Source organism: Budorcas taxicolor, chromosome X, assembly GCF_023091745.1.
Source record: "Budorcas taxicolor isolate Tak-1 chromosome X, Takin1.1, whole genome shotgun sequence".
NCBI lineage: Eukaryota > Metazoa > Chordata > Mammalia > Artiodactyla > Bovidae > Budorcas > Budorcas taxicolor.
Genome location: NC_068935.1, coordinates 129,582,516 through 129,592,925, shown reverse-complemented (window position 1 = coordinate 129,592,925; position 10,410 = coordinate 129,582,516). Strand labels below are relative to the sequence as shown.

Here is a 10,410-nt window from a genome sequence, read left to right as displayed (position 1 = left end):
CAGGGCAACTAAGCCTGGATGCCACAACTACTGAGCCAGCGCTCTAGAGCCCACAAGTCACAACAAGCCCACAGACCATGACTACTAAAGTCCGTACACCTAGAGCCTGCGCTCTGCAACAAGAGAAGCCACCACAATGAGAAGCCTGTGCACCGCAACTAGAGAAAAGGCCTGTGTGCAGCAACAAAGACCCAGTGCAGTCAAATCAATCAATTAATAAAAAAAAAAAGATTACAGACTAATAAGTGATCAATCTGTTGTTGAACAATCCTAGGTCCTGAAGTCCACTGAAGATCATCCAACATCAGCAGCCAGGCAAAGTATCAACGAAAAACCTTTTGGCCAACCCAACAGAAAAGACCAGCGGACTTTCCAAGTCAAGACACATTCAGGAGCTGTCCTTCAGCTCCTATTAAGGCTGCTTCTTACACAGTCTAGTCAAACATACTCTCAACTTGGCATCTTTGTGTGCTCTTGCCTACAAAGGGAGCGGCTAAGTGGGCACTACCTTTCTGGAAGAGCAGTGAAACAGCACCTGTGTGGAAACGTTGAGGTCCTGCCACAGAAGAACGACTTTATGAAAACTGCAAATGTAGGGGCAGAAATTGTTCCTCCTTAGCCTAACCTCCAAGTTATCCAACATGGTGACTCTGAAGATTTCACTGTTGTTAGATCAGCTGGCAGAAAGGTGAGCAGTGTTCTCTCCCTTAGCTCAGACAAATGGGTCAACTCTCAGTCTGAAAGTGGCAGATTTACCTAGTCTGACTTTTCTGAGACTTCCACTGGGGGTTTCTGACATTCCAGGGAGCATTTCCCAAAGACCTCCAGTTTTGCAGCCCATTGGATCATTGGTCCAACAACTGCTTTCCCTGGGAGGTGGAGTCACAGTCACTCCTGCTCTAAAGGTCAATCCCTTGGTTCTCTATCTTCTAAAACCTTCCTATCATCTCTCCTCCAACTGTCCTAATTCTTCGGCACGTGAAGCCCCCAAGACTTCCTCTCCAACCCCAAGTGAAAAAATAAGAGTTGTGTCACTGAGGCTCCAAGGGGCCTGTGTGCCAGCCTGGAGGAGAACCTGTGCCTCCTCCCTCCCTTGCTCTCAGGGATGTGACGGCTGGCACTCCTGGTCCCCAGACTGAGGAGACTCACAGTTCTCTGAGGCTGGCCCTCCCACATGAAGGGAACAGGAAACTTCAGGACAGCAGCCTAGAGCCCAAGGCATCAGCAGCTGAAATGGTGAGAGAAGAATGCTAGCAGGGCTATGTTTGCTAGCACATGATGGAAGCTCCAGGAATTCTCTTTTTTCCTGGAGCAGCAGCAGCAGCAAATTGAGGGAAGAACAGGTCTTGTCAGTTCTGGGTGTGGGATGAAGAAATGCTGCTTTGCAATTACTGTTGAGACCCTATTTGGGGACCAGACATGATGAAACATGAAAGATGTGTATTGGGTCAATAATCTACTCCCTAAAGTTCATAGAAAGGTGTTTCATCATACAAGTTTAAATACGGTACCTTGTCTTTTCTCCCCTCTGGACCTCTCTAGAGTTCTACGAGTGATAAATTCCCATGGGCATTGAAAGAAAGAAAGTGTAGTCACTCAGTCATGTCCAACTCTTTGCGACTCCATGGACTGTAGCCCACCAGGCTCCTCTGTCCATGGGATTTCCCAGGCAAGAATACTGGAGTGGACAGCCATTACCTTCTCAAGGGGATCTTTCCGACCCAGGGATTGAACCTGGGTCTCCCACATGGCAGGCACAGTTTTTACCATCTCAGCCGCTAGGAAAGCCCTCCCATGGGCATCAGTTGGGGCTATCTTAAGATTATAATACCTAGCTTTAGTTTAGGGACATGGAAAATATTTAGTATTGGTATTTGATGCCTACAATCTGAATGAGACTTCTTATAACTTATAAAAGCATAGGTAGTTTAAAGTTAACTGGGGCTAATGGAGCTGATGGATGAAAAGAAAGAAATTCAAAGGCTTGTTAATATTCTTCAGATATTCTTGTTCGACACCTGGCTGAGAATAAATTATACTTTTTTAGTTTAAACTCTATAATTTAGAGAGAAGTTTCCATAAATACCTAATGCAGATCTTTAAGAACATTTAAAGCCACTTCAGTGACGAAAAAAATAAAAACATTCAGAAGGAACTAAATAAACCTTATTTTTTCAAATGCTGATGCTTCCAACTAGATCACTGTCTAGAAATTCCAAGCTGAAAAAGCAAAAGATGCACGAAATAAGGTCAGATTCTTAATTTTTCAAAGAAATCAATCTTTTTCAGGAGTGGGAATAAAATGAGCTAAATGGGTAGAGTTAAGTATTACATAATGGTTTTCCCACAGTACACAGTGACTCTCATTAAGCACCATCCTTTGAGGAAGTGCTATAACTGAGATCACAATAAAATAAGGTTTTCATTTTGCTTGGCTTTGTTTTTAGAATATAGAAACTAAGCCAGCTTTAATGGCTCCTAGGAAAATTTCATGCTTCGTTTAAATACCTGCCTGTGAGCTGTTTAGTTCCATTTAGAGAGCTGTAATCAACAGAAAGAGACATGTTCCCTTTTGTCAAAGCCAGGTTGTAAAACTGCAAGTAACAGACTGGTTGGTCAGGAGACGAATTGCATGAAGCTCTAACTCTGGCTTATTAGGGCCACATCTTATTTGTGAATCAACCACAGTGCCTAGAGCAACATTTCACTCCTAAGTGGTGTCTGCTAATTCTTGGCCAGTGAATTAATGAATAGGTAACTGCACTGGTGTTGCATGCTGGGCGGGTGGGGGTAGGGAATAGAAGGGGCAGAGGAGACAATGAATGACAGTCTCACCAATGACAACCCACAGGAACATGAAGCCCAGTAAAGTTACTACTACCTTCCGTGAATCTAGCCTTTTCAGAAAAGTTCAACAATTTCACCTCTTCACTTTCTTGTATTAAAGATTTACTGTCTCCTTTCTTAAACAGGTATGCCAATAAGCCAGATTCATTTTAATCTTGGACAAGAACAAACTCTATGGGAGGTAAGAATGGGGGCTAGAAAATACGTTCAACTCCTTTCTTGCAGTAGTAGTGAAAATCTCAGTGTTGCCAAGTTGTGTTAACAAAGCCAGTCATGGCTAAGTAACTATGGTGTGCCACTATATGCTCGGATATTCTACTACAGTGCCAAATATTGACTACACCTGAATACTGACACCATTAGCTTATCTCTACAGTCATACAGAAACTCAGAAGAGGAGTTTAAGACAACTCCTTTCATGATGCCCTTAATGTGCCATAAATTTGACCACAAGGCTTAAAATTCAATGTTTTCCTATTTCTAACAAGCTTTTAGCAATAGTGGATAAAGTACCTTGTGCTTTTTCAATTTGATGGCTAACCCTCGAAGGGAATTCTGAAAGCCAAGAGAGTACCACTGCTGTTACCGCCCATTGATTCAGCCAACATCTGCAGGACTCCTGGTGTGGGACTGGTTGTGAGCTGGGTGCTAAGGATCCAGATGAATAAGCTATGGGCCCCACTCATAAGCACTTTAATTCTAGAAATCATAAACAAACAGCTATGCAAACAAATAACTCTATGAAGAGAGATATAAACCATGAAAAATGCATGTACAGTGAGACCCAAGAAAGACCATCATCAATTCTTCCTAGAAGATTAAGGAAACCCTTCACAGAAGAGATGAAATTGAGCCAAGCCCTGAGTAATGAGTTGGTAGCAAGGTAGTTCGACCTCTTACAGTGAAGTGGTATTTTTCTAACTTGAGTGATAAAGTGATAGGGGAAAAAAAATGGTTTGGCCTCTCAGAGTTGACTTTCAGCATTTTTAACTCTAATGATATTTTGAAATGTACATACCTAAAAGTAGGTATAAAATCCTTATGCTTTTATTCTATTATACTGTAAAATAAAAACAAATTTACAAAATAAATATGATCAAAACTCCAAATGAGCCACATTTCACTTAATGTAAGGGATGATGTTGTTTTCCTGAAACCAAGCTGATGTTGCATCTTCTGTTTCTCTGGCTTATCAACTGTTAATATGTGCAAAGTAATATAGTTAAAAATCCAATAGTGGAACAGAATTTACGATGAAAAGCTGCAGTGGCCTACTTTGAAGAAACCACTATTTCTAATTATGTTTCTCTGATAGGTAATGCTTTCTCAGTAATTTGGTTATACTGATATTTTTAACTTAGGTATCAATCTTAAACACTGTGCATCAATTTCTTGATTTTTAGGTGTAGACTTAACCCACTTATCTACTCCACACGTCTCCTCCATATTCCAGCCAATCAACTGATAAAAATGATCACCTGCACAACATTAAATAGCATTTTAGGGACTTCCCTGGTTGTCCACTGGCTAAGACTTCATGCTCCCAAAGAAAGGGGCCTGAGTTTGACCCCTGGTCAGGAAACTGGATCCCACATGCTGCACTTAAGAGTTTGCATGCCACAACTAAAAAAAAAAGATGCCGCAAATAAGATCCAGCACAGCCAAATAAATAAATGAAAATAAAATATTTTAAAATAAATAAATAGCCTTTTAAATCTTCATGTCTACAACTATCAAACACATGCTCTCCTTCTCTCATTGTGTTAGTCAAGGACAGTGCCACACCGTCCTCCTTTCTATGTTTCCTCCCTCCCTATAATGTCCCAGCTATTGCCAATTATCTCTTTCATTGCATGACATTTATGTCCTGACTTGTAACTCTAGTCAAGCCTCTCGGGATTTGTCTAGAGATTGATCCTAAAGACTAAAAACCTGTAAGCTTAGTTGACACCAGTTTGACCCAACATTGTTCACCCTGTAACCAAATGATGTTCTCTGCAGGCAGACTGCCAGAAGCAGATGGGTGAAAACCTAGTCTGCTTGTCCTGTCTGTATAACCGTGGGTAAGCAATTTCGCTGTGCTTTTATTACCTCATCTGAAAAATACGGAATATGATCTACCTCATAGGTTTGGTATGAATATTTAAGTGAATTAGTATATGTAAGATATATCGTGCCTACAGAGACAGAGAACATAGTTGCGGTTGCCATGGAGGAAGGGGAGCAGGAGAGGAGTGGACTGGGAGTTCGGGATCAGTGGATGTAAACTATTACATATAGAATGGATAAACAACAAAGACCGACTGTATAGCACAGGGAACTATATTCCATATCCTGTGATAAACCATAATGGAAAAGAATATCAAAAAGTATCTGTTTGTGTGAGACTGAATCACTTTGCTATATAGCAGAAAAGTGAAAGTGAAGTCGCTCAGTCGTGTCCAACTCTTTGTGACCCCATGGACTGTAGCCTACCAGGCTCCTCCCTCCATGGGATTCTCCAGGCGAGAGTACTGGAGAGGGTTGCCATTTCTTCTCCAGGGGATCTTCCTGACCCAGGGATCGAACCTGGGTCTCCCGCATTCCAGGCAGATGCTTTAACCTCTGAGCCACCAGGGAAGCCCATATATAGCAAAAAACACTGTAAATCAACTATACTTCAATAAAACAAAATGTAAGCAATATACATAGTGGCTATACATAGTTACTCCTCAATAAACGTTTGCTTTTATTATAATACATTTTCTTCCCTGGCTTTCAGAGAAGAATGGCCCTAGTGTTAAGTTCAAAAAACTTCCTGCTCTTCATTTTCCCTTCCTCATTTTCTTTAATTCCTAAATTTCTGATTTAGGTGACTGAGAGGATATTTGGGCTACTTACCAGAACATGGAATACAGAAGTGAAGTGAAGTGAAAGTCGCTCAGCCATGTTCAACTCTTTGTGACCCCATGGACTATACAGTCCATGGAATTCTCCAGGAGGAGCATATATAGAAGAAATTGATTTTGGACAAATGCTTTTCCTATGGGACATCTAGGTAGATTTCAGATTACATCTATTCAGTCCTCTCTTTTTATCTATAATTCTCTAAGAATTAGGAGTATGTCTTATTACAAAGTGTTTTTTTGGGAGAAAATACTCACTTGAGCAATTATCTGGGAAAAGGGTATTTACCCAAAATCTCATGAGTCAAAAACATGGTTTCTCAGTTATGCCAAAGGTCTCAGTACAGGTTAACATTTTCCACTCCCTGGAATAACTAAACAATAACATTTGTAATACAGAAAAGTTCATGCTGATTCCAAAGGGACAAAGCTAGCAGCTGGGAAGTAGAACTGAATAAGATGTTTAAAAAACATATCTCTTCTTTCCTTTTCCTTTGCTTCTCTAGTTTCTTCCTTCTTAATCATACATTACCAAACCATTTTGGCTCTCACATTCCAGAGTAGCTTGTAAGGCTTGGAATATGGTATAAAAACACTCCAAAGTCATAAGACATTTCCAGTTGATTGTGCCACTTGAAGGAGAGAAGAGGCTTGAAAAAATGAAATATTAAACTGCCTCTCCTGACACTCTTCTGGAATTCTGTGGCTGCCACTGAACAAAATGTTCCCTTTTAGTACAGGAAATTGGAGCCTTGGGGACCCCAGCAGGTGTTCAGTTCATTTAAGCATTTAGCCCACAGGCCTTTTAAGATGGTTCCTAAGGGATTCGCCTTCCCACTGTCATTTCCTTGACACAGTCGGGGCAGACATATATGCTAGAGAGTTAAAGCAGGTTCCAATCTGGCCAAGGAATCTATCAGTATGAGGAGGACCTAACAAATGGGTTTGATTCAAGAGACTGTTGACAGTCAGAAGTAGGAGACAGAGCAGAACACCATTTATCTCACATGAGATGGAACTGCTGACACAGGAAAGATTTAGAAGTCAAAAAGGAAGATAGGATTTCCTTCAAGTGATAGAAAACCTTCCTATTGTAGATCCACAAAGGTCAGGAGTGTTGGTGAACACTATGATGGACTGCCCAGAGATACCTTCAGGAATATCTCCAGCTGCTGGCAATGTTTACCAGGCACTGCCGCAGTTCAGTCCTGCACACTGGAACAAGCTATGTTCTCTTTCCAGGTCAGCCTCAACCAATGAGGAGCAATGCCAAGTGCCAGAAAGGCCTAGACCCTGGGACATCTCAGGAAAAGTCTGAAGGGCCATCCTAGCTTCAAAGTCCCCATGGGATCTGCTGAGGCCTTGTCATAGCATGCATCCCAGCTCAACTTCTCCCTAGCCCAATCCTGCTTCTTTTCCCTCCCTTCCATAGGTGCTAATCCCAGATACTTCCTAATAAATGCCTCACATCTTAACTCCAACTACTCTCCTCTACCATCTCCAAGTCTGCTTCCTAGGCAACCCAACTTGTAATAGATGGAAAGTGCTTAAGGGCAAGAACACTGTCAAAAAGCATCCTAATATCTCCAAATCTATGGAAGCAACCTCTAGATGTGTGCATGGTATTTCAAAGATCCAACAGTGCTTTCATCTCATTGGAGTCTCAAATGTGAGTTAGGGATAATTTTATCTCTAGTTTACAGATCAGGAATGTAAGTCTTGGGAAAGTTAACTAGTACATGGTTCGATTCACTAAACCATTGCTGGGAATCCTAATGGTTGTAAAATGATGGTGTAAAGAGTAGCCTTAAAGTTGGGAAGTGCTATGTTTGACTATTACCTCCTGTATCCATTTTCCATGCTGCCATAACAAACCACCACAAACCTGGCAGCTCAAGATAGCACAAACTTATTATCTCAGAATGCTGTAGGTCAGAAGTCCTGGTAGGCTTAGCTGGTTTTCTAGCTTCATATTTCACAAGACCAAAATCAATATGTCAGCTTAATGGATGCTTCCTGGGAGACTCTAGGAAATGTCAGTTTCCAAGTTTATTCAAGTTGTTGGCTGAATTCAGATCCTTTGGGTTATAGGACTGTGGTTCTCATTTCCTTATTGGCTGTCTTTGCTCTCAGAAGCTGCCCACATCCTTTCTTACGCTTTCTGTGTTCCTCCCCCCAATCCCCATCAGCAGGTCAAGTCCTTCTCATGCCTCATATATCTACAACTTTGCTCCTGTAGCGTCTCTCTGACTGCGTCTTCTGCTTTCTTCTACTGTCACATCACTTCTGATTCTTCTCAGAGAAATTTCTTTGCTTGTAAGGCTTCATGTGATGAGACTGGACCCATCAGAGTGATCCAGGTTAACATCCCTATTTTAAGGTTCAGTAACCACAGTGAGATTGGCAAAATCCCTTCACTGTGATATCTAGATTAGTGTTTGACTGAATAACCAGGGGATTGGAAATTTGGGGGGCACATCTTTGGAATTCTGCCTACCAAATTTCATGACTTATAAATATAAAGCAGATGGCAGCCTCAGGGCCCAGGGAGTAGGCTATGTCTAATACATTTGAGCTTGCTAACTTTGATCATGGCTTCTGAGAGGCTCACACTACTGAAATGAGGAACAGTGGGAAAACCAACAGAGTTACACAGCATCCTTTACACCCAGTTCTCATCTCCTCCACTACTCTATGGTCCAAATAGCTCTTTATGGACAAGATTTCCCTAATGTTTCTAATGACAGCATTTACCTATTGCCCGGGACTCTCCTCTCTAGATACTGCCCCAGAAATTCATACCTTTTGAAGCAGCCTCAGGTCATCTTACCCTAAAGGAAGAGGGAAACAAACTGTCATAAGACTCAGTCCCTTTCCTGCCACAAGGCCTTTGTATTCACTCTGCCTGTATTCACCCCCTGCTCTTTGCAGATCCAGCTCCTCCCCATCACTCAGGTCTTAGTTTTCATGTTCTCTTCTCAAAAGATTCTTCCTTGACCACCCTATTTGTTTGAGATTGTTTATCTGTAGTTATATTTCAGCCCCTCACTGTTTTCATTTCCTGTATGGTGTTGATCATAATCTGCACATATTTTATTAAAGAATTTACTCATTTCTTATCTACCTCCTAAATGAGCATGTAATATTGAACAAGGCAAGGACCGTTTTGAAATCTATCTCATGCTGAGTATACTGCTAGATGCCCAACAAGTGTCCGTTGATGAATGAATGAATGAACAAACTTCAGCAAACTCATGAGCATGGGGTCACACTCCAATACAAGCTGAAGTCCACTAGGGCAAAAACATCTCCTGGGGGCTGATCTTGTGATCTGTTTATTTCCCCAACAAGAATATGTGAAAAAAAATAAAGTATTTTTGTCCAATCTGAATAACTTTGGAGATGTTGATACAATAGTTGGTCAACTGAGAAAAGACTTATGTGATCCAGAGTTTCTAATATTAAGCAAGACAGAAATCATTTTGCTTCATGAGCACTTATTACTATCTGTCCATGTGACATTACAGTTCTCAGCTTAAATATGTACCCAAATGTGTACAGACTTTCTTATAAATACCAGTGGATAATCTAAACGTTAGGCTAAAAACTACTTTAGGTGTTCCTCAACTGGTTACTATAAGTGCTAGGTTCAAGTCTTATCTTTTGGAGAGCTAAAGCTCCTTTTAAGCTGATTTTGTGTGTAGATATTTCATAATTGATTCATGAGTGTGTAAGCAAAGTGAGCACCTCCTTCTTCCTTTACCAGCCCTTAGATCTCTTCTCCATGTTTCTCTGTCCCTCTATGTGCCCCAGGAGCTGACTTCTATGGACTGCACTCCTCAGACCTCTGTACCTCTGGCTTTTGGTTGGGTTTAGTGAACAAGGGTCAGCTGGAGAGTGATCAGAGCATAGGAGAGTTGAAAAAAGGTTAAAGTAATTATTCCCCCAGCTTTCTCTTGGCTCCATACAATTCTCTTCTGATGACATTTCCTGTGAGAGACAGAAGTAGGGGTGGCTCTTCCACAGTTCCAGCTCTCACTGTGCCTGGTAGCTGTTTCTCCTTTGGACTCAGCAGGCCGAAGGGTGCTGACAGTTTCCTGGTGCTCCAATGTTCCTTAATGGTTCCCTTAACCCTACCTGTGCCTCTAAATAGTTTCTTCACTAAAAAGTTCCCTTCAAAACTCCCAGCTGAGTCTCCTGTTTTTTTCTGGGACTCTGACCTATATACTCATTTTCCTTGGCTAATTTTCCCATTTCACGTGTGTGATTACAAAGCTATAGAAGCTGAGAGAGCATTCCTAGGACATCTTTTGTTCCTGTCCACTCTTTATAACTATTTGGGGTTCTAGGGAAACAGTTGGAGAAGGCAATGGCAACCCACTCCAGTGTTCTTGCCTGGAGAATCCCAGGGACAGCGGAGCCTGGTGGGCTGCCATCTATGGGGTCACACAGAGTCGGACATGACTGAAGCGACTTAGAAGCAGCAGCAACAGGGAAATAGTGGAAACTGTGACAGACTTTATTTTGGGGAGGCTCCAAAACCACTGCAGATGGTGACTACAGACATGACATTAAAAGACACTTGCTCCTTGGAAGAAAAGTTATGATCAATCTAGACAGCATGTTAAAAAGCAGAGGCATTACTTTGCCAACAAAGGTTCGTCTAGTCAAAACTATG

The 10,410-nt window shown here is 41.6% G+C and overlaps 1 non-coding gene across 1 annotated transcript; it reads right to left on the bottom strand.

Annotated features, from left to right (window-relative positions):
• Positions 1–5,393: 5,393 nt before the first annotated feature.
• Positions 5,394–5,466, bottom strand: TRNAS-GGA (transfer RNA serine (anticodon GGA)). Its single transcript has one exon. It is a non-coding gene; the product is annotated as a tRNA-Ser (tRNA).
• Between the last annotated feature and the right edge of the window lie 4,944 nt (positions 5,467–10,410).